Below are 22,972 nucleotides of genomic sequence, written 5' to 3' on the forward strand. Positions count from 1 at the left end.
TTGGCACCAAGGCATTGAGTGCCATTCTGGATGTAATGAAACTCATACACTCCCCACCTGTTGATTCTTGTTTAGAATATGATCCTAATGACTATTCTAACCTCGAGGAGTCAAAGGCAGATGGCCTGTCCTGTTCACCCATCAAGGTGCCTGTTCTAATTTGGCAATGTTTTATTGATTGCGGGTATCTTGCATATGTTGTCTTGCATTTCTTCTACTTTGTTGCGCCGCCATCTGCTTAGTTTACTCATCATATATGTCGAGATGCCATGCCCATCCATTATCAATACATATTCCATCTGTCATCAACCATGTTTTTTCACTCAAATTTTGTTCTTGTGCATCAGACATCAAAAAGGAAGAGGGTGATTGCCGAACCTGAAGGAGCACCAGCAAAGTCCTTGAAAAACGTGGTGGTGCCGAAGAAATCGGACAGCACCCCACTTATATTGGCTGTACAACCAGTGACACAAAACGTAGGACCGACTCCACCATATTGTACCCATACTTCACTGGCCACACCACTAGCCCCACCACACAGGACCTGCACTCCAGCAAAAGGTATACCGATTTCATTTCCATAGCACCAGCTGTACCACAGAAAAATCCCAGTCTAGCAAAAAGTATAGCAAGTCCACCGGCCGAAGACCTATCCCAACTGCAAAGACGACCAATTCCTGCAGATTAGAACCCCATTCCATTTATTCCTAGTTTAAAATACAATGCTTTCAATGTTGTTAGGGACTATGTGCATATATTCCCATCATGGGAAGATTATTGTGAAGACAAACACCATTTTCACATCTTCCTGTCCAACTTACGTGTAAGTGCTATTATTCATGGTTATTATTTTCTTGTTTTCTGCTGATTGAACACATCAATGATTTACATTACATTGTTGTAACTAGGCGAGGGTCAATCTGGATAGTCATGACGAGCAAAGCTTGCTTGTGCTTTTCAAGGAAGCATTGCAGCAGTATCGGTGTTACCTGAGGAAATCACACTTTGATAGCAAGTCTATAAACGAATTTCCGGTGAAGTCTCATGTGCTAAATTTAGAAGACATTGAATGGAAAAACCTTGTTATGCATTGGTCTCGTTCCCAGGATGAGGTACTGTCTATGAAATCACATGACAATTTGAACTTCTACTTTTCTGCATGTGCCTTACGGATCTTTTTTGCAGGAAATCTGCTCGAAGAAGAATTCCGGTTTGACAAGAACGACAGGATATCGCAAATATGCTGCCCGCTGCTTTGCTCTTGTTAGTACCTGTTGTCCTGTATCACTGTACTTGCATACATACCTGGTTCATTATGTGACAGCAGTATGCATGATATCTTGCTTATCAATTGTTCGCTCCAAATTATTTGAAATGTATGAATGGTTACATTAGTGTAGAATATATCCAATGCCAATGTTTTTTTAGCTCTGCATTGTTCTTGTAAGTACATGCTGTCCTTTATCACTGTACTTATAATGACAGGTTGTTGTTCATGTACCATCACTCTGCAGCTTATTTTCCTTTGCCCTCCATTTTCTACACATCAGATATATATTTACTCTTACCATAAGGTTGGTACTGAAGAAGTTTAGCTGTGCATTGCTCTTGGCTGTACCTTTTCCTGTATCACTGCACTTACATTTATAGCTACTTGGTTATGTAGCATCACTCTTCATCTTATCTTAAATATTCTCCATTTTTTTGTATATTATCACATCTATATTTACTCTTAACAAAATGTAGAATAAAGGCAATGCTTTTGAAGAAGATTATGTGGTAAACTTCTTGAATCCCCCCCCCCCATCAGCATGGACAAGGCCTTTATAGAGCCTGTCTTCACCAATAATGTAAGTTTATCAATCTCATGCCTTCAAACTTTGCTGTATATATTTGGTTAGGCATGACTACAACAGTTGTTTATTTTTGGTGTTTGCATCAAATTGCTTGTTTAAAGTTTATTATGTAGTTCATAAACAAAAGTTTGTCCTTTCTCAATTTAAGTTTTCAGTTGTACAACCAAGTTCCTTCTTGTCGGTGTCAAAACCGGCGGATCTCGGGTAGGGGGTCCCGAACTGTGCGTCTAGGCCGGATAGTAACAGGAGGCAGGGAACACTTTGTTTTACCCAGGTTCGGGCCCTCTCGATGGAGGTAATACCCTACTCCTGCTTGATTAATATTGATGATATGGGTAGTACAAGAGTAGATCTACCACGAGATCAAGGAGGCTAAACCCTAGAAGCTAGCCTATGGTATGATTGTTGTGTATGGAGTTGATTGCCTACGGACTACAACCCTCCGGTTTATATAGACACCAGATAGGGTTAGGGTTACATAAAGTCGGTTACAATGGTAGGAGATCTCGAATATCCGTATCGCCAAGCTTGCCTTCCACGCCAAGGAAAGTCCCATCCGGACACGGGACGAAGTCTTCAATCTTGTATCTTCATAGTCCAGGAGTCCGGCCGAAGGTATAGTCCGGCTACCCGAACACCCCCTAATCTAGGACTCCCTCAGTAGCCCCTGAACCAGGCTTCAATGACGACGAGTCCGGCGCGCAAATTGTCTTCGGCATTGTAAGGAGGGTTCCTCCTCCAAGTCCTTCATAGAAGATTGTAAACACCAATAGTAGTGTCTGGCTCTGCAAAATAAGTTTCCACATATTGCCATAGAGAGAATAACATTGACACAAATCTAATCTGCCGACGTATTCCGTAGTGTGTCATCACACTATGGCCAAGTCCTTTACTTGAATCGTTTTTACTTTTCCACCTTAGCATGTTTTGCGAGGCGGTTTCCTTGGCACGTCTTGTCAAAGCAGAGATCGTGTACCTCCTTTACGGGATTCTCATCAATACGGACGTGGATAACCCAACCACGCCATTTATCAGGGCGCTAGGGAGGCAAGCGAGTTTTACTAGGCTGGTGGGGACGCACAACCACATCCGCCCATATAAGGGGATAAGGATCCACCCTTTTACCTACGCCTTCTTCCTCTTTTGCCTATCCATCTCCTGCGTACTCAAGCTCCAGCGCCCAATCCCACACTTCCCACCTCAACCTTCTCCATCAATGTCCGGAGCGGGAGGCAAGTGGATGGTCTCCTCCGTCATGGAGGGCCATGTCAAAAGGCTAAGGAAGGCCGGATACTTGTCCAAAGACATCGCGCACCGGCTTCCCGAGGAGGGGCAGCTTCTCCCCACCCCAAGGCCCCATGAGAGGGTAGTATTCCTTCCCCACTTCCTCCGCGGACTGGGTTTTCCACTCCACCCATTTGTCCGGGGGCTCATGTTCTACTACGGCCTGGATTTCCATGATCTGGCCCCGAACTTCATCCTCAACATCTCAGCGTTTATCGTCGTGTGCGAGGCTTTCCTTCGCGTCCGCCCTCATTTCGGCCTCTGGCTCAAGACCTTCAACGTCAAGCCCAAGGTGGTGTGCGGCAGCCAGGCGGAGTGCGGAGGAGCCATGGCGGGCAAGATGGCCAATGTCCTATGGCTCGAGGGCTCCTTCGTGGAGACCCTGAAGGGGTGGCAATCATGGTGGTTTTACATCACCGAGCCGCGCGATCTGAAATGGATCGCAGCCCCCGAGTTCCGCTCCGGACCCCCCACGCGGCTTATGTCCTGGAAAGAGACGGGCCTATCATGGGGTGACGAAAAAGAGGTGACCGGATTGCAAACATGCATCCAGTCCCTGGTGAACAAGCCAATCCGGCTTGTTAATGTAATCCAGGTTATGCTCGTCCACCGGATCCTCCCATGCCAACAACGGGATTTTAATCTGTGGGAGTTCGTTCCGGCGCAGCACCAAACCCTTAACAGGCTCTTCGACACGACGTATGAAGACGTCTGGAAGGTGCTAACCAAAGGTGCCGAGGCTCCCACATCCGCTTCCGAGGACCGCGAATACAGCTCGCAGCGTCACGCTAGCGAGGTAAGCTATTTTCACCTTTTACAGGATGTTAAGTTTTTTCATAGTTTGACTCTATGCGGGATCTAAACTCCCTTGCCTTTGACAGGCTTGGCGGGCGATATCCGGACTGATTAACAGTCCGGCTCCGCTGCCCGAAGACCCAGCCCCTGCTCTACTAGCGAAGCTGCTGGTTCCGGCACCTTATGTGGTGCCGGAGAAGAAGGCCAAGAAGAAGAAGGCCACGGGGACTCGAAAGAGTTCCCGGCATATGGTGGTGTCGGACTCGTCGTCCGATGAGTCCGAGACGCACTCCTCCCGTGGAAACGAGGAGGAGGAAGAAGAAACCTCTCCCCCTCCACGGGGGGAGGAAAGAAGAGGAAGGCCGCCCCAGTAGGGGGGCCGAAGGGTCCAAGAAGAGGAAAACCCCTCCGCCGGACTACGCCCCCGACGCCGACGAGGACGAAGAGGAGTGGCCGGACAGGGCCAGGCGTCCGGCGAAATCGTAAGTGTTCGGATACCAGAGTAACTCATGATATTCCTTTTGTTGCACAGCTTTCCCTAATGTCGAATATAATCATGCAGCCCGCCCCGGGCCAAACTCAACGAGTCGTCGAGCGGCTCCCTGGATTCATCGGACGTGAACTCAGTTCCGCCCGCTGTCTCCCCCATCACTGCGGACGACGCCGAAGTGGCGTCGGAACGAGATCCGGGGCAGGAGGAGGTGGTCCTGGAGGAGCCGCAAGGCGACCTCCCGGACTCCAGGAGTAAAGGGGAGAAGACCCCCCAGGGCTCCAAGTCCGGCTTTATGCCGGACACCGCGCCGGAATCGTCAACAGTTCCGGACTGTGGTAGGCAAACTCCTTCCAAGAGGAGCAAGCCTTCTGAGCCGGTGGCCTCCGTCCAACCGGAGGTGCCGGACAATCTGCTCGAGGTGCTTGACGGTGCCTCCATCCACGAGGAGCACTGTACTATTATGAGTACGGTGATCCAGAAGGTTCAGTCCTCCAAGAGCGGACTGAGTGAAGCTTGCGCTAGCCTCCTAACAGGCTTCGAGGTAAGTAAAAGATATGTAAAAATATTACCGCATAGACAGTAGCCCCTGATGCTCTGTTTGGCGTTCGGAAAGAAAAGCCGAATAGAGGATCTAGCAAATTTCGTAGGAGTCTAACAAAAAGAGTCAATATGCGTATGCAGGCTTCGCTGCTAGCCACCGCCGCATTGACTACGGAGGTGTGTGCCCTGAAACAGGGACTCGAGCAGACCGAGCAAGAGCTCGGCCTTGCCAAGCGGTAGCTCGAGGAAAAAGAAGGTAGGAAATACCTTTCAGAAAAAGTGCCTTTAGAGAGGTGTGATTGCAAAAAATAACAGGATTGCACTGCTTATTATAGGGGCCACGACTGAGGTGGCGACCCTCAAGCAGGCGCTGTCTAAGGCCGAAAAGAAAACAGCCGCGGAGCGCACCGAGCGAGAGAAACTTGGGGCTCAGGTCGGGGAGGTGCAACAAGAGCTTCAGGCTCTCATGAAAAAACATGAGAGTTTGGAGCTTGAGTCAAAGACCCAAGCGTCCGAGCTCACGGCGGCCCTTGAGACTACCAAGTCTGCCAAGGCCGAAGCCCAAAAGGCCCTCCAAGAGTTGGAGGAGATGAAGAAGATAGCAGCGGGTAAGGCATTCTTTATGCAAAGCAAAAATATAAAAGTAAACTACCTGTTACTTACCCGAATCCGGAGTTCTCCAGGGGCATTCGCAGATCTTCCCCGCAGCGTATCCGCCGCCGCCGCATTTTACCGAGCTGAAGAGGGCAGCTCGACGGAGAAGGTGTTCTGGTCTCAGTATGCTAAGGCCGAACACCCTGTGCCCTTGAGTGACCAGCTGAAACAGCTGGTCGAGCTCCACAAGACAGCCGAATAGGCCATGAAAGGCTTCATAGTTCGGCTGTGGCCCGGAGAGGCCTTGCCTGGGAGCTACTTCGGGCTGGTGCTGCTGCTGGTGGAGGCCTGTCCAAGGTTCAAGGTCATCAAGCGCTCCGTCTGCATCGAAGGTGCCCGTAGGGCCCTTGCCCGTGCAAAGGTGCACTGGGGTAAGCTAGATGGTGAAAAGCTTGTGAGGGACGGGCCGCCGCCGGGGAAGGAGCATCGCAAGCCCGAGAACTATTACAAGGATGTTCTTGCAGGTGCCCGCCTTGTGGCGGATGAATGTACCAAGGATGTAATTTTTGAATAAACTCGCTCGTTTTTATCCTGTGCGTTGAAAACTTGTTCATATGCGCTAAGCAGTGCTTATTGAATCTAAATATTATTTTCTGTGCGGCTGTTTATCAAAAATTGAGAGATGGCCAGTCGTCGGCTTCTGCCCCCATGCCACTAGTGCTGGGGTGTTCGGTGATAAACCTGGGCGCTCTTTTTCCCATGTTTGGGTCCTTCGAGGGAGGCGCTCAGCACGACAAACCAGGCAATCAGACTATAATGCTTGAACACTCTCACTTAGCCGTAGAACTTTATAATTTTAAATTTCAGCGAAGCCCCTAGTTCGGAAGACCGAGTTCGGGGCGCTATGCACGCCTTGCCCGGACAAATCCGGCTCCTCGCTCGAAGCGGCATAAGTCTTTAGGGACTCGAAAAACCTCTCGAACAGCAATCGGTCTCTCGCCTCATCATGATAGTCAGTTTTAGCTTTCTCCACTGAGGTGCTTAACCCAGCTCAACCGGGGCACAATCGCAGTGGTTCTCCTAGTGCTACCTTAGCCGATAGAGCGGAACGTAAGGCACCAAAACATAGGAGCCGGGCAAACCCAACTATTGACCCAAATCATGATTCGGAGCCGATGCATATAGTGCTATAAGTTCGGGGTGCCGCACTTGTGAAAGTGTACGGACTTCTCACACCATATTAAAGGGTACTGAAGCCCCTGGCGTACTTGCCGTACCATAGTGTACGGGTGCAACATGTCATTAATGAACATATATAAAAGAGAGTAATGCAGAAAATAGACAAAAGCTATGCATTGTTTATAGAGAGGCTATTTATCAAAGCCGAACGATACATGTAGTGCGATAAGCAAAAAGATGTTGGACTATTCAGTATGTCCTGAACAGGGGGAGGCCGTGGAATTGTATTTAAAACAGGTATACCGCTCGTAACAGAGACCACCTGGTAGTTCCATAATGCGGCATGGCTTGTCTGCCTCCCTGGATCTTGCGTCGTTTGTGCGGCAGTCGAGTTGCCGAACAGGTCGTCCAAAGTATGGAGTCCTGAAAGTAAGAAAAAATTTAAAAAATAATCCGGTAGCCCCTAGTACGTTTTAAGCCGTATTTTGGGCGTGCCGTTATTGTGCCCCTTCCCTTGTGCCCATGGTATTTCGAGGGCATAGTTATGTACGCTAGGTACTGGTTTCATTATGTCGCGAAAGCTGGGGTTGGGGCCGCATTGCTACGCTTGCTCAGAGTGTGCCAGGTGGTCCTTCTGTGGGTTACTCCGGGCGCGCTTGGTAGTGTATGGCTTTTTAATAGCCAGACTGGAGAATTGCTTGAGAAGGCTACTTTGTACCTCCGCTGCGAGAGCCGCCGTATGCTCCTCCGTATGGAGGGAGCGTTTGGTGTTTCCATTGACCGTAATTACTCCTCGAGGGCCTGGCATCTTGAGCTTGAGATATGCGTAGTGCGGCACCGCATTGAACTTTGCGAATACGGTTCGTCCGAGCAGGGCATGATAGCCACTGCGAAACGGGACTATATCGAAGATTAACTCTTCGCTTCGGAAATTGTCCGGGGATCCGAAGACCACGTCAAGTGTCACTGAGCCTGTACAGTTGGCTTCTACACCTAGTATAATGCCTTTAAAGGTCGTTCTTGTGGGCTTAATCCTTGAGGGATCTATGCCCATTTTCCGCATCGTATCCTGATAAAGCAGGTTCAGGCTACTGCCGCCGTCCATGAGGACTCTTGTGAGATGAAATCCGTCGATGATTGGGTCGAGAACCAATGCGGCGAAGCCACCATGATGGATGCTAGTGGGATGGTCCCTTCGATCAAAAGTGATCGGGCAGGAGGACCATGGGTTGAACTTTGGGGCGACTGGCTCTATCGCGTATACGTCCCGTAGCGCACGCTTCCGCTCCCGCTTGGGAATGTGGGTTGCGTATATCATGTTCACCGTCCGCACTTGTGGGGGAAAGCCCTTCTGTCCATTGTTGTTCGGCGGCTTGGGCTCCTCGTCGTCGCTGTGCAGCCCCTTGTCTCTGTTTTTGGCCCTTAACTTGCCTGCCTGCTTGAACACCCAACAATCCCTGTTAGTGTGATTGGCTGGCCTTTCGGGGGTGCCATGTATCTGGCACAAGTGATCGAGTATTCGGTCCAAACTGGATGGGCCCTGAGTATTCTTTTTGAATGGATTTTTCTGCTGACCGGATTTATAGCCTTTGAATCCGGCATTGACTGCCGTGTCTTCATTGTTGTCGCTGTTAACGCGGCGTTTTTTCTTATTCCGACGTGTCTTGCCACTTTTGTCCTTGGTATCTGAATTACCAGGGTTCTTTGATAAGTTTTTACTGCGAGCTAGCAAGCTATCTTCTCCCGCGTAAAAGCGGGTCATGAGTGTCGTGAGGGCTGCCATGGATTTCGGCTTTTCCTGTCCCAGGTGCTGGGAAAGCCACTCGTCGCGAATGTTATGCTTGAAGGCTTCTAGGGCCTCTGCGTTCGGACAGTCGACTATCTGGTTTTTCTTTGTTAGGAACCATGTCCAGAATTGTCTGGCCGATTCTTTTGGCTGCTGAATTATGTGGCTTAAGTCGTCGGCATCCGGCGGTCGCACGTAAGTGCCCTGGAAGTTGCCGAGGAATGCGGCTTCCAGGTCCTCCCAAGAACCGATTGAGTTTGCTGGCAAGCTGTTAAGCCAATGTCGGGCCGGTCCTTTAAGTTTGAGCGGGAGGTATTTGATGGCGTGTAGATCATCACCGCGTGCCATGTGGATGTGAAGGAGATAATCCTCGATCCATACCGCCGGGTCTGTTGTGCCACTGTATGATTCGATGTTTACGGGTTTGAAACCCTCTGGAATTTTATGATCCATTACTTCATTCATGAAGCATAGCGGGTGTGCGGCGCCTCTGTACTGGGCTATATCACGATGCAACTTGGAAGAGCTATGTCTGTTGTGTTCAGCCTGGCCGGATTTGTTGTATCCGGCGTGAAGATCATTATCACATGCTGTAGGGCGCCTGCGCGATCCATAGATCGATCTTGTTTGTCTTGCCTTATCCTCCAGTAAGTCTCGCAGGTGGGGCGCATTTTCCCGTGCCTTAGTTGAGCAGCGTCGGGGCATGGCTTGGGTGGAGGGCCGAGAGGCCTCTCTGTCGCGGCCGCAAGGTGGCCGGTCTGCCATGTCATGCACTGGTGATGTAGGTGCTTCCTCCTCTGATCGGGGTAGTGGCCTGCGCTTTGGGTAACTCTTGGAGGGGCGTTCGAGTTCATACTCTTCGGCCGCAAGGACTTCAGTCCATCTGTCAGCTAGCAAATCTTGGGCAGCTTTAAGCTGTTGCTGCTTTTTCTTGAGGCTGCTTGCCGTGGCTAAAAGCCTGCGTTTAAAACGCTCTTGTTCGGCGGGGTCTGATGGTATGACGAATTTTCATCGTCATCAAGGCTTGCCTCGTCTTTGGAAGGAGGCGTATAGTTATCATCCTCGACCTCTCGGTCTGCCGCTCTCTCATGAGGGCTGGCTTCTCCATCTTCCTGTGCTGAATCTTGCTGAGGTGGGTGTTCTTCGGCGTTATCCGGGGTAGTATTATCTCCCGTGCCGGAATCACCGTTTTTGCTTTGGCGGGATTTAGAGCGGCGCCGCTGACGCCGGCGCTTCGGCTGTTTCTTGGGGGCGTCATCCCCCACTGTTCCATCACCATCTCCATCTTTTGGAGTGTCCACCATATATATGTCATATGACGAGGTGGCCTTCCAGCGCCCTACACGTGCTGGTTCCTGTTTGTCTCCTACATCGTCGTCCATGCCGTCGATGTCTTCAAAGCTGAAGTCAAGCATGTCGGTTAGATCATCGACAGTGGCTACAAAGTGGGTAGTGGGTGGGCTTTGAATTTCCTTATCGTCCGTATCCCACCCTCGCTGACTGTAGTCCGGCCAGGGCTCTCCTGATAAAGAGAGAGACTTAAGAGAGTTCAGGACGTCGCCAAAAGGTGAGTGCTGAAAGATGTTTGCGGCGGTGAACTCCATTATCGGCGCCCAATCGGATTCGATTGGTAGGGGCGCGGGGGATTCGGAGTCCGGGGAGGAGTTCAAATCCTCGGAGTCACGGGTAGTGCAGAGTGCGGGGCTAGCGTTCAGCTCGATCGCCTCTGAGATTGCAGCCCCTGAGGCAGCGTCCAACCGCTGGTCCTCGATCGGTGCAGTAGGCTCCGAATCAATGGTCGAAACCGATGCGTATGCGGCCTCCAAGGCGTTGTTCGGCGGCAGAGCTATATCATGCCCATCGAGACAGTGCGGCGCGCTTGGCTGTGGCTCGAATCTGTCGAAGATCAAGTCCCTGTGGATGTCAGCCGTGTAGTTTAGGCTTCCAAACCTGACCTGATGGCCAGGGGCGTAGCTTTCGATCTGCTCCAGGTGGCCGAGCAAATTGGCCCGCTGAGCGAAGCCGCCGAAGACGAAGATCTGTCCGGGGAGAAAAATCTCACCCTGGACCGTATCGTTATTGATGATCAAAGGAGCCATCGGGCCTAAAGGCGACGACACAGAGGAACTCTCAATGAAAGCACCAATGTCGGTGTCAAAACCGGCGGATCTCGGGTAGGGGGTCCCGAACTGTGCGTCTAGGCCGGATGGTAACAGGAGGCAGGGAACACTTTGTTTTACCCAGGTTCGGGCCCTCTCGATGGAGGTAATACCCTACTCCTGCTTGATTAATATTGATGATATGGGTAGTACAAGAGTAGATCTACCACGAGATCAAGGAGGCTAAACCCTAGAAGCTAGCCTATGGTATGATTGTTGTGTATGGAGTTGATTGCCTACGGACTACAACCCTCCGGTTTATATAGACACCAGATAGGGTTAGGGTTACATAAAGTCAGTTACAATGGTAGGAGATCTCAAATATCCGTATCGCCAAGCTTGCCTTCCACGCCAAGGAAAGTCCCATCCGGACACGGGACGAAGTCTTCAATCTTGTATCTTCATAGTCCAAGAGTCCGGCCGAAGGTATAGTCCGGCTACCCGAACACCCCCTAATCCAGGACTCCCTCACTTCTTCATACCATGTAAATTAAACTATACAGAGCAAGTGGTCTTCTTTTGCACTGCATGTATGCTTCTGTTCTTCATCCGTAATCCAGTGGTGTGGTGAACCTACCCACTACAACACAATGTCATATTCTGCAATGTCTTAACTATGAACAATGTCATATCATTCTACTATTATTTAAACCGTCTCTTTATTTGCCAATCTGAAATGGTATAAATTGACAGCACACCAACCATTGATATTTATGAGTTCTTGATCTGTAATCCAGTGGTGTCGTGAAGCTGCCAACTCCTTCACAATGTCATTTCCTGCCATGTCTTGACCTGAACAATACCATATTGTGTTAATGCAATTTTTAATTGTGTCACTTTATTTGTCAGTAAGAAATGTGATGAATTGTCAGCACTGATACTTTTATGTGCAAAACATGTCATCTATCTATTTGTTTATCTTTCAGAGTGAGGAAGATATAAGTGTTGAACAAGTGCAGTCTCATCATCTTGCTCAGCTGCTTGCGCTGCAACTCCCCAGCAGGGCTAACCTTTCTTGAACTCTATTGAAGTGTTGTCGGTTTTGTATATTATTTTGTCGGCGTGTTTATTTGCACTAGTGGCGATCTTTGATGCCTAGTGTATGTAATCTGCTGTCTTCTTGTGCTTTGTTATCATAGTGGCGAACATTGATGCCTAGTGGATGTAATATGCCGTAATTTCTTTATTGTATAGTCTAGGTTTTTCTTATTCATGATGATGCAGTTATTTTACTGTATATATATCATGTCTTTGCAGTAAACCGGCCAAACCATAAAATTATGGTACATAATCGGGCCGTCATGCAATCACGATGTAGGTTGGGCCTGAAACATGTCGAACAGCTCACGGGCCGGCAGCAGCCCGAAATAAACCCCGGCCCATGATTGTGCGAATCAAATCACGGGCTTTTAACAGGCCAAAATTGTCTCGGTCCTTGTTTGGCCCAATCAGATATCGGCTGCGAGCAGGCCGGATGCAAACCGGGCCGTAGTTAGGCCCAACTATATGACGGGCTTTTAACGAGCCAAAATTAATATAGGGCCGAAATGTTAAACGGGCCCTTAACAGGCCAAAACTAATATTAGGTCGAATTACTAAGTGTGCCTTTAGCAAGTGGGCCCAAAAGCATAGTGTCTAGTTGACGAGCCGAATCTGATATGGGCCATAATTGAGCCGAAAGCCTGATTTGGGCCGGACCTGATCTGGGCCGTAATTTGGCCCAGAACGTGGTAGGCTTTTAACGGGCTGGATCTCATATGGGCCACTATTAGGCCCGGAGCGTGGTAGGCCATTAATGGACCGGATCAAATATGGGCCGACATTTGGCCCAAAACATGGTAGCCAGTTAATGGGTCGGCCTACTAGGGTCCTCAAAATCTTGTGGGCCTACAGCTGGGCCGGCCCATTAATGTTGGCGAAATCTCGTGGGCCTTTAGCTGGGCCGGCCCATTATGATCCGCAAGAATCTTGTGGGCTTTACCTGGGCCGGCCCATTATGGCACACAAAAATCTTGTGGGCCTTTACCTGGGCCGGCCCATTATGGCCCACAAAATCTTGTGGGCCTTTTGCTGGGCCAGCCTATTATGGTCCGCAAAATCTCGTGGGACTTTAGGTGGGCCGGCCCATTATGGTCTGCAAAATCTTGTGGGCCTTCAGTTGGGCCGGCCCATTTAAACTTGATGGGTCGGTCCACGTGTCAACATATCATAGGCGCATCTCGCCCATTGGATGAGTGACACCTGTGCCAACACGGACCTGACACGTGTCTCCTCCAGTCAATGATGATTTTACATGTGGAAAATCCCCATTGGCCGGGGCTGTTAACGGGTTATCGGATCCAAAACCCGACCTGATAGCTTAACGGCCTTCCGTTACGTGGATGCCACGTTTCGGTCACCCTTGACAAAAGCACTTCTGTGACGCGCGATTTATCGTCATGGAAGTGGACACTTCCGTGATGATAATTTTGGTAATGTCATGGAACACTTCTACGACAGCACAGGTATGACTATCTTGATTCTGTCATAAAATCGTCATGGATGTACATGCATGACCAAAAACGCGACCTACTGTGACAAACACGTATCATCACGGAAGTGTATTTTTTTGTAGTGATTATTCTCTGATTTAAATGAATAATCGTCTCGCATTAAACAAGATCCAGATATAATGTTCATGCTCAATGTTGGCACCAAATAACAATTATTTAGGTCTAAAACTAATCCCGACGGTAGATGTAGAGGTAGCGTGCCGATGGTGATCACATCGACTTTGGGACCATTTCCCATGCTTATTGTCACCCCATCCTTAGCCAATCTTCTTTTAATCCGTAGCCCCTGTTTCGAGTTGCAAATATGAGCAACAGAACCAATATCAAATATCCAGGCGCTACAATGAGCATTAGTATGGTACACATCAATAACATATATATCAAATATACCTTTTAGTTTGCCATCCTTTTTATCCGCCAAATATTTGGGGCAGTTCCGCTTCCACTGACTAGTCCCTTTGCAGTAGAAGCACTCAGTTTCAGGCTTAGGTCCAAACTTGGGCTTCTTCCCTTAAGCAGCAACTGGCTTGCTGTTCTTCTTGAAGGTCCTCTTCTTCCCTTTGCCCTTTTCTTGAAACTAGTGGTCTTGTTAAAAATCAACACTTGATGCTCCTTCTTCGTTTCTACCTCCGCAGCCTTTAGCATTGTGAAGAGCTCGGGAATTGTCTTTTCGATCCCTTGCATATTATAGTTCATCACGAAGCCTCTATAGCTTGGTGGCAGTGATTAAACAACTCTGTCTATGACACTATCATCAGGAAGATTAACTCCCAGCTGAGTCAAGTGGTTATGGTATCCAGATCTAAGTATGTGTTCACTAACATAACTATTCTCCTCCATTTTGCAGCTGTAGAACTTATTGGAGACTTCATATCTCTCAACTCGGGCATTTGCTTGAAATATTAAATTCAACTCCTGGAACATCTCATATGCTCCATGGCGTTCAAAACGTATTTGAAGTCCCGATTCTAAGCCGTAAAGCATGGCACACTGAACTATCAAGTAGTCATCAGCTTTGCTCTGCCAGACGTTCATAACGTCCGGAGTTGCTCCCGCAGCGGGTCTTGCACCTAGCGGTGCTTCCAGGATGTAATTCTTCTACGCAGCAATGAGGATAATCCTCAAGTTATGGACCCAGTCTGTGTAGTTGCTACCATCATCTTTCAACTTAGCTTTCTCTAGGAACGCATTAAAATTCAAGGGAACGGTAGCACGGGCCATTGATCTACGACAACATAGATATGCAAAAACTATCACGTACTAAGTTCATGATAAATTAAAGTTTAGTTAATCATATTACTAAAGAACTCCCACTTAGATAGACATCCCTCTAGTCAACTAAATGATCACGTGATCCATATCAACTAAACCATGTCCGATCATCACATGAGATGGAGTAGTTTTCAATGGTGAACATCACTATGTTGGTCATATCTACTATATGATTCACGTTTGACCTTTCGATCTCAGTGTTCTGAGGCCATATCTGCATATGCTAGGCTTGTCAAGTTTAACCCGAGTATTTTGCACATGCAAAACTGGCTTGCACCCGTTGTATGTGAACGTAGAGCTTATCACCCCCGATCATCACGTGGTGTCTCGGCACGACGAACTGTAGCAACGGTGCATACTCAGGGAGAACACTTATACCTTGAAATTTAATGAGGGTTCATCTTATAATGCTACTGCCGTACTAAGCAAAATAAGATGCATAAAAGATAAACATCACATGCAATCAAAATATGTGACATGATATGGCCATCATCATCTTGTGCCTTTGATCTCCATCTACAAAGCACCGTCATGATCTCCATCATCACCGACTTGACACCTTGATCTCCATCGATATCGTAGCATCGTTGTCGTCTCGCCAACTATTGCTTCTACGACTATCGCTACCGCTTAGTGATAAAGTAAAGCAATTACATGGCGATTGCATTTCATACAATAAAGCGACAACCATAAGGCTCCTACCAGTTGCTGATAACTTTTACAAAACATGATCATCTCATTCAACAATTTATATCTCATCACGTCTTGACCATATCACATCACAACATGCCCTACAAAAACAAGTTAGACATCCTCTACTTTGTTGTTGCAAGTTTTACGTGGCTGCTACAGGCTTCTAGCAAGAACCGTTCTTACCTATGCATCAAAACCACAACGATTTTTCATCAAGTGTGTTGTTTTAACCTTCAACAAGGATTGGCCATAGTCAAACTCAATTCAACTAAAGTTGGAGAAACAGACACCCGCCAGCCACCTGTGTGCGAAGCATGTCGGCAGAACCAGTCTCATGAACGCGGTCATGTAATGTCGGTCCGGGCCGCTTCATCCAACAATACCGCCGAATCAAAGTAAGACGTTGGTGGTAAGCAGTATGACTATTATCGCCCACAACTCTTTTGTGTTCTACTCGTGCATATCATCTACACATATACCTGGCTCGGATGCCACTGTTGGGGAACGTAGTATTTCAAAAAAATCCTACGATCACGCAAGATTTATCTAGGAGATGCATAGCAACGAGAGGGGAGAGTGTCTCCATGTACCCTCGTAGACAGAAAGCGGAAGCATTATGTTAACGTGGTTGACGTATTCGAACGTCTTCACGATCCAACCGATCCAAGTACCGAACGTACGGCACCTCCATGTTCAGCACACGTTCAACACGACGACGTCCCTCGATCTCTTGATCCAGTAGAGGGTTGAGGGACAGTTCCATCAGCACACCGATGTGGCGACGGTGTTGGTGATGTGATCCGCGCAGGGCTTTGCCTAAGCACTACGATAATATGACTGTCGGTGTCAAAACCGGCGGATCTCGGGTAGGGGGTCCCGAACTGTGCGTCTAAGGCGGATGGTAACAGGACGCAGGGAACACGATGTTTTACCTAGGTTTGGTCCCTCTTGATGGAGGTAAAACCCTACGTCCTGCTTGATTAATATTGATGATATGGGTAGTACAAGAGTAGATCTACCACGAGATCGGAGAGGCCAAACCCTAGAAGCTAGCCTATGGTATGATTGTATGTTGTAGTTGTTATGTCCTACGGACTAAAACCCTCCGGTGTATATAGATACCGGAGAGGGCTAGGGTTACACAAGGTCGGTTACAAAGGAGGAGATATCCATATCCGTATTGCCTTCCACGCCAAGTAGAGTCCCATCCGGACACGAGACGAAGTCTTCAATCTTGTATCTTCATAGTCTAACAGTCCGGCCAATGGAGATAGTCCGGCTGTCCGGAGACCCCCTAGTCCAGGACTCCCTCAGTAGCCCCTGGACCAGGCTTCAATGACGATGAGTCCGGCACGCAGTATTGTCTTCGACATTGCAAGGCGGGTTCCTCCTCCGAATACATCACAGAAGTATTTGAATACAAGGATACTGTCCAACCCTACAAAATAAGTTCCACATACCACCGTAGAGAGAATAATATTTCCACAAATATAATTTGCTGACTTGTTTTGGCAAGACGACATTATGCCATGGCCCAGTGATTATTCGAACTGTTTCCTTTAACTAGCCCCGCACATAACGTGAGGCAGTTTTTTGACACGTCTCGTTGAAGCAGAGATCGTGTTCCCTTATTACTGGATTCTCTTCAATACGGGCGTGGGTAACCCAACCGTGTCTAGGACTCCTAGATTATAGGCAAGTCCCGAACGGCTACGGAGAGGACGCTTGATATTCACCCTCTTTATAAAGGGACAAGGCTTTTACTTTTTTCCCTCCCGTGCTCAATCAAATCCTTCCCCCGCCTCGAGTTCTAACACCCAAAGCCCGGGTCAGGTGCTCCGGACCTTCAATCATGTCTGGATCTAGCCTTCAAGGCCGATGGATGCCCTCCTCCATTATAGAAGAAGACATCAAGAAGTTGAGGGAGGCCAGATACCTGACCGCTGAGGTTCCGCATCGGCTGCCTGCCCGAGGGCAGGTAGTCCCTACTCCTGAACCCAACGAGGACGTCGCGTTCATCTCCCACTTCCTCCGAGGACTAGGCCTCACTCTGGATCCCTTCCTTAGGGGGTTGATGTTTTATTATGAGCTAGATTTCCACGATCTAGCCCCGGACTCCTTTCTCCACATCTCGGCATTCATTGTCGTGTGTGAGGCCTTCCTCCGCATTACCCCTCACTTCGGCCTGTGGCTCAAGACCTTTGACGTGAAGCCAAAGATGGTCGAGGGGCAGTATGCAGCGTGCGGAGGCGCATTAATAAGAAAGATAGAAGGAGCTCCATGGCCCAAAGGTTCCTTTCTAGAGGTGTTCGGATTATGGCAACAGGAGTGGTTTTACATCACAGCTCCCAGAAGTGCCAAGTGGGTGGCTGCCCCTACTTTCCGCTCAGGCCCTCCACCATAACTGATGTCATGGATTAGCAGAGTGCTGAGCTAGGGTCCTGCCAAGGACATGCCTGTACTACAAAGTCGCATCCAAAATCTCTTCGAAGGAGATTTCAGTTTGATTATGGTGGCGCAAGTCATGCTGGTTCATCGAGTCCAGCCTAGCAAACACCGGCCCCTCCGCATGTGGGAGTTCAACCCAGAAGGGTCGCGTACTATTCAGAATTTCCTCGGCCTGACGCACGAGGAGATGTACAAATCATTCTTCGGACCCCAAATAGAGTGTCCGGATACTACCGAGGACGCGGGCCTGAGCAGCAACTGCACCGCCGACCAAGTAAGTTATCCTCTAGCCGAACACACCGTCTTTCATTTATCATGACGTTATTTTGAGAAATCGCTCTTTGACCAGGACTGGATAACAAAGGCAAAGATGATTCGGTGTTCGGCCCCCCTTCCTGAGGGTTTGGAAAATCCGGTACTGGAAAAGATGCTCGAGCTAGCACCTTGCCCGGAGCCCTCAAAGGAAGAGAAAGGGGGGAATAATGAGGGCGAAAGCGGGCCTCCATCGCTACCTATTCCAACCGAGGGAACGAGCGCCTCCGTGAGGGAGGATAACCGAGGGGAGGAATCGGACATTCTCTCACCCCGGGGAAGGAAGAGGACTACCTCTGAAGATCCGGAAACCAAGGTTTCCAAGCGGGAGAAGAAATCTCCACCAGAGGGTCCTGCCTTGGAGGGTGCTCTTGCCGCACAAAGTCCGCGCGGGGATCAGCCCTCCAACGAGCTGTAAGTAATCAGAAAGTACTTTAATAGTGGAGATATACTACCTTACCTCTGAGGAAAATAACCGAAGTATTTATTGCAGTTCGGATCTTAGCCCTTCTCAGCAGAGCTCGTCTTCGGGGGATCTTCTTCCGGAGATGATGGAGAGCGAAACGCCTCCCCCGGACTCCTCCGCTCAAGAAGCAGGCGACCTTGAAGTGTCGTCACGGAGGGCCTCTCTGGATCCGGTGAGGCCAGAAGATAATCCTATAGTCACCCGAAGTCCCCAGCGTCCGGCTCTCGAAGAGAGCAAACAGAAGAGTCCGGCACCGTCTGGTATGCGGTCGGACGTACTGAGAGAGCTGTTGGAGCGAGCGGCCATCTCAGAAGAACACCGTACATTAATGGGTACGGTGATGGAAAGGATCTCATCCGCTGAAAGCGGGTTTCATGATGCCTTTATGAGTCTACTGACGGGCTTTGAGGTACGTAAAATGATGTACATTTGTGATGGTACCACACATTTTTTAGGTGTGCCCTGTGTAGATAGTAGCCCCTGAGACTCTGGTTGTCGCCGAGAACGGTGGCAAATAGAGGATCGTAGTCCCAGGCAATAACCATACCGCTTTAATGTGTAGGTAGTGGGAGCTCCGGTGGCTAGCCGGACTCATGAATTTGACGAACTGAAGTGGCAACTGGATGCGGCGGATGCCGACATCGAGCTTGTTAACAAGAGGCTTGACGAGGCACAGGGTAAGTGTTATTTTCTGGTGAATGCCACATAGTAAGAGCAGCATGATGCTAGTATCTTTAATATGTTGTGACTGCAGATGGAGTTGCCACCGTGGAAACCTTGCGGGCGGAACTTGCCCGAGCCAAAGAACAAGCAAGGATTAGTAATGCGGTTACTTTGAAGGTGGCCGAAGAGTTGAAAGCCGAGAAGGCCGCGCATTGCAAGAGCAAAGAGAAGATGGCCAAGATGGCCGTAGAATTAAAAGACACTACCGACCGTTGCCAATTCCTTGAAAAAGAAAACCGAGCGAAGGCAATGGACCTTGAAAAGGCCACGATGGCGAACAAAGACACCCGCTCTGCTATGAGAGCAAAGAAGGAGGAGCTGCGTGAAGCAGGGGATATTGCGGCTGGGAAGCCCTTCATGCTATGGAGGAAGTTCGGAGATCCACGGTATGCCCCTCTAGATCGGCCGTGCAGTTCGGCAGACGCATATATGGACTTAGCGGCGAGCGCTGCCGATGCGGCCAAATACTTCAAAGGTCAAACAGATCATGAAGTGGACAAGCTGTTCTGGTCGCAATTCAATGTTCTAGAGCATCCGCTTCCATTGACTGATCAGCTAGCCGAATGGGCCGAACTAAATAGGTTGTCCGGACTCGCCATGAGGTCTGTCGTGGATCAGTTGTGGCCAGAAAAGCCGAGGTCGAACAGCTATTTCAGCTTAGTGCAACAGTTCCTTGGTGCGATGTCGCGCATCAATGCGATGAAGAGGTCGGCATGCATAGAAGGCTCGCAGATGGCCCTTGCCCGTGTTAAAGCATACTGGGCGGAGATGGATGCTACCACTGTTGCGGCGCAGGGTTCGGCCATAGGCCGAGTGGCTGCCAAGCACTATTTCGAAGAGGTTCTCGAGGGTGCTTGTTTGATAGAGGCCCAGTGCTCGAAGAATATTATGTTTGAGTGACATGTATTCCCATTGTAAACACAATTTTTTTATGAAATTTATTAAGGCTATGTTTATACGTTTTCATGAAAGTAATATAATGCCTCCTGTGCGGCCGTTTATGTATACATGTGTATAACCTGAAAGATTGCAGTCGTCGGCTTCAGCCCCCACGCATATAATGCGGAGGTGTTCACAGAAGACGTGTGTTCACACTTAACCCAACGTCTTTGTCCTATTAAGGAGGTGATAGCGCAGCGAACGAGGCAACCGGACTATAATACTTTAACACTTTCACTTAGCCATAGGAGTTTGATGGTGGGGCTACTATATAGCCCCTGTTGGCTCCGCATTCTCCCGAATTCGGGGTGCGTAGATGCCTGGCCAGGAAACGGCCCTTTGTTAAGGCGAAGGAATTCTAACATTCCGATAGGTCATCAAGTGGTTGACCAGTCTCACGCTATATCATGACAGTCAGTTTTCGGCTTTCTGTACTAAGGTGCTCGTCCGGATGACCCGGGGCACAATCGCAGTAGTTCTCCTAGTGCTACCTTAGCCGATAGAGCGGAACATAAGGTACCAAAACATAGGAGCCGGGCAAACCCAACATTTGACCAAAGACATGATTCAGAGCTGATGCATATAAGGCCAACCTCGCGACGCCGAACACTCCCTAAGGTATTCGGTCTTTATGGTATAAACCGGGCTAAAATAGTGCCCTTTGTAAGAAGCCCCTGGTGTCCAGGTACGTGCATTATTCTGACGTGGCCACATGCCAAGACGCTAGCATCCTTCTCAATTGTACTGAGAATCCGAGGGATGTGTATCAACAAGAGACAGTAAAAAAGGTTGACGCAGGGTCTTAATCTAAAAAGAATCCTTGGGACGGGTCCCTGCTGCACGTCTGCGCCTGTGTCTCTGTTGTGCTGTATCCTGGACGGGTGTAGCACGGTGGTCATCTGTAAAAGAGAGGAACTTGGGTGAAAAGTTGTCGTGCAAAAAGGTAGGTTTGAAAAAGACCATGTAAATTTCAAGATGAGTAAAAATTGCCACTTGCCTGCGCGTTGAGCCCCTTGTGTTTATGAGAGGGGTGTGGCCATCAAACCTGTACGAATCTCATATAGCTGCACCGGACTCGTCTAACCGTGTCCGTGGTATTGACGACCTATCGAGTAATTTAGCTGGTGAGGCCGTTTTAGTGTGCGGCTGCCAAGGCAGTCGCACTCTCTTCGGCGCGCAGGGATCGCTTAATATTTCCATTCACTGTAATGATGCCATGTGGACCAGGCATCTTAAGCGTAAGGGGAGCGTAATGTGGTATTGCATTAAAGCGAGCAAAAGCTTTACGTCCAAGAAGTGCTTGATAGCCACTTTGGAACGAAGCAATGTGTAATGTTAAATTTTTGCTACGGATGTTATCGAGGAGGCCAAATATAACCTCTAGTAGCAGGGAGCCCGTGCAATGAGCCCCTGGGCCTGGCGTTACTCCTTTAAGGGTAGTATTGCTGAGGCAAATTTTCGTTGGGTCTATCCCCATTTTGCGGATCGTATCCTGGTATATCAGGTTTAAACTGCTGCCACCGTCCATCAGGACTCGTGTAAAGTGCTATCCGTTAATTATTGGGTCTAATACCAGGGCAGCCCATCCTGCACGTCGGATACTTGCTGAGTAATCACGATGGTCGAAAGTGATCGGTTCAGACGACCAGTGGCAGGACTCCGCGGTGATAGGCCCTTGGGCATATTTTTCTGGGAGTGCTGCTTTGTTTCTCCCCTTGATCACGTGTAACACATTTACTGTTTTGACTTCTGGTGGAAATTTTCTTTGTTCCCCAGTGTCTTGCTTGAGAGGCTCATCCTCGTCTTCGCTTGGTGTATCCTCCCCCTTGTGTATGGCCTTGAGCTTGCCGGACTGCTTGAAGACCCAACATTCTTTCTGGGTATGATTAGCGGGTTTACCAGGGGTGCTATGGATCTGACATATCTGGTCCAGAATTTTTCTAAGGCTGGACAGTTCGTCTCTGGCGCCTTTAGAGGGCAGCTTTTGCTGACTTGGCCCAGAGCTTTTGAATCCGGCGTTTACTGCCGTGCTCTTCGTGTTATCTTCTTTATTCCGGCGTTTGTTATTGTTGTTGCACCGTGATTTCCCGTTTCCATCTCTAACTTCGGACGTACTGGGGTCGCTGGTGCTGCATTTGGCTAGCCAGCGATCCTCACCTGCGCAAAGCGGGTCATGAGGTTTGTTAATGCTGCCACTGTTCTTGGCTTTTCTTGGTCGAGGTGTCTGGCAAGCCATTCGTCACGGACACTATGCTTAAAAGCTGCCAAGGCTTCGGCGTCTGGACAATCGACTATTTGGTTCTTTTTAGTAAGAAACATGTTCCAAAGCTTTCGGGCTGACTCTCCGGGCTGTTGAGTTATATGACTCAAATCGTCCACGTTCGGAGGTCGGACATAAGTCCCTTGAAAATTTGCCTGAAAAGCATCTTCGAGCTCTTCCCAGCTTCCAATGGAGCTTTCAAGGAGGCTTTTAAGACAGTGCCGAGCTGGCCCTTTGAGTTTGAGGGGTAAATACTTAATGGCGTGGAGATCATCTCCTCAAGCCATATGGATATGGAGGATATAGTCCTCAATCCAGAACCCAAGGTCTGTTGTTCCGTCGTATGCCTCTATGTTTACGGGTTTGAATCCCTCTGGAAATTCATGGTCCAGCACCTCGTCGGTGAAACATAGGGGGTGTGCGGCACCCTGTATCTGGGTGTACCGTAGTGTTCAGATGTTTGCTGTGTTGCATCGTGTGCTGGAGCGCGCCTGCGTGGTCCATAGATGGATCTGGTTGCACCGTCCTTCTGATGCGAGCCCTCGTGTGGATCGTGTATTAGCTTATGTGCGGCATTGCTTGCCGCTCTATGTTGGCCGTGAGGTCGTCTATCCGGCCAGG

The sequence above is a fragment of the Triticum dicoccoides genome, chromosome 2A (genome assembly GCF_002162155.2).
Source record: "Triticum dicoccoides isolate Atlit2015 ecotype Zavitan chromosome 2A, WEW_v2.0, whole genome shotgun sequence".
NCBI lineage: Eukaryota > Viridiplantae > Streptophyta > Magnoliopsida > Poales > Poaceae > Triticum > Triticum dicoccoides.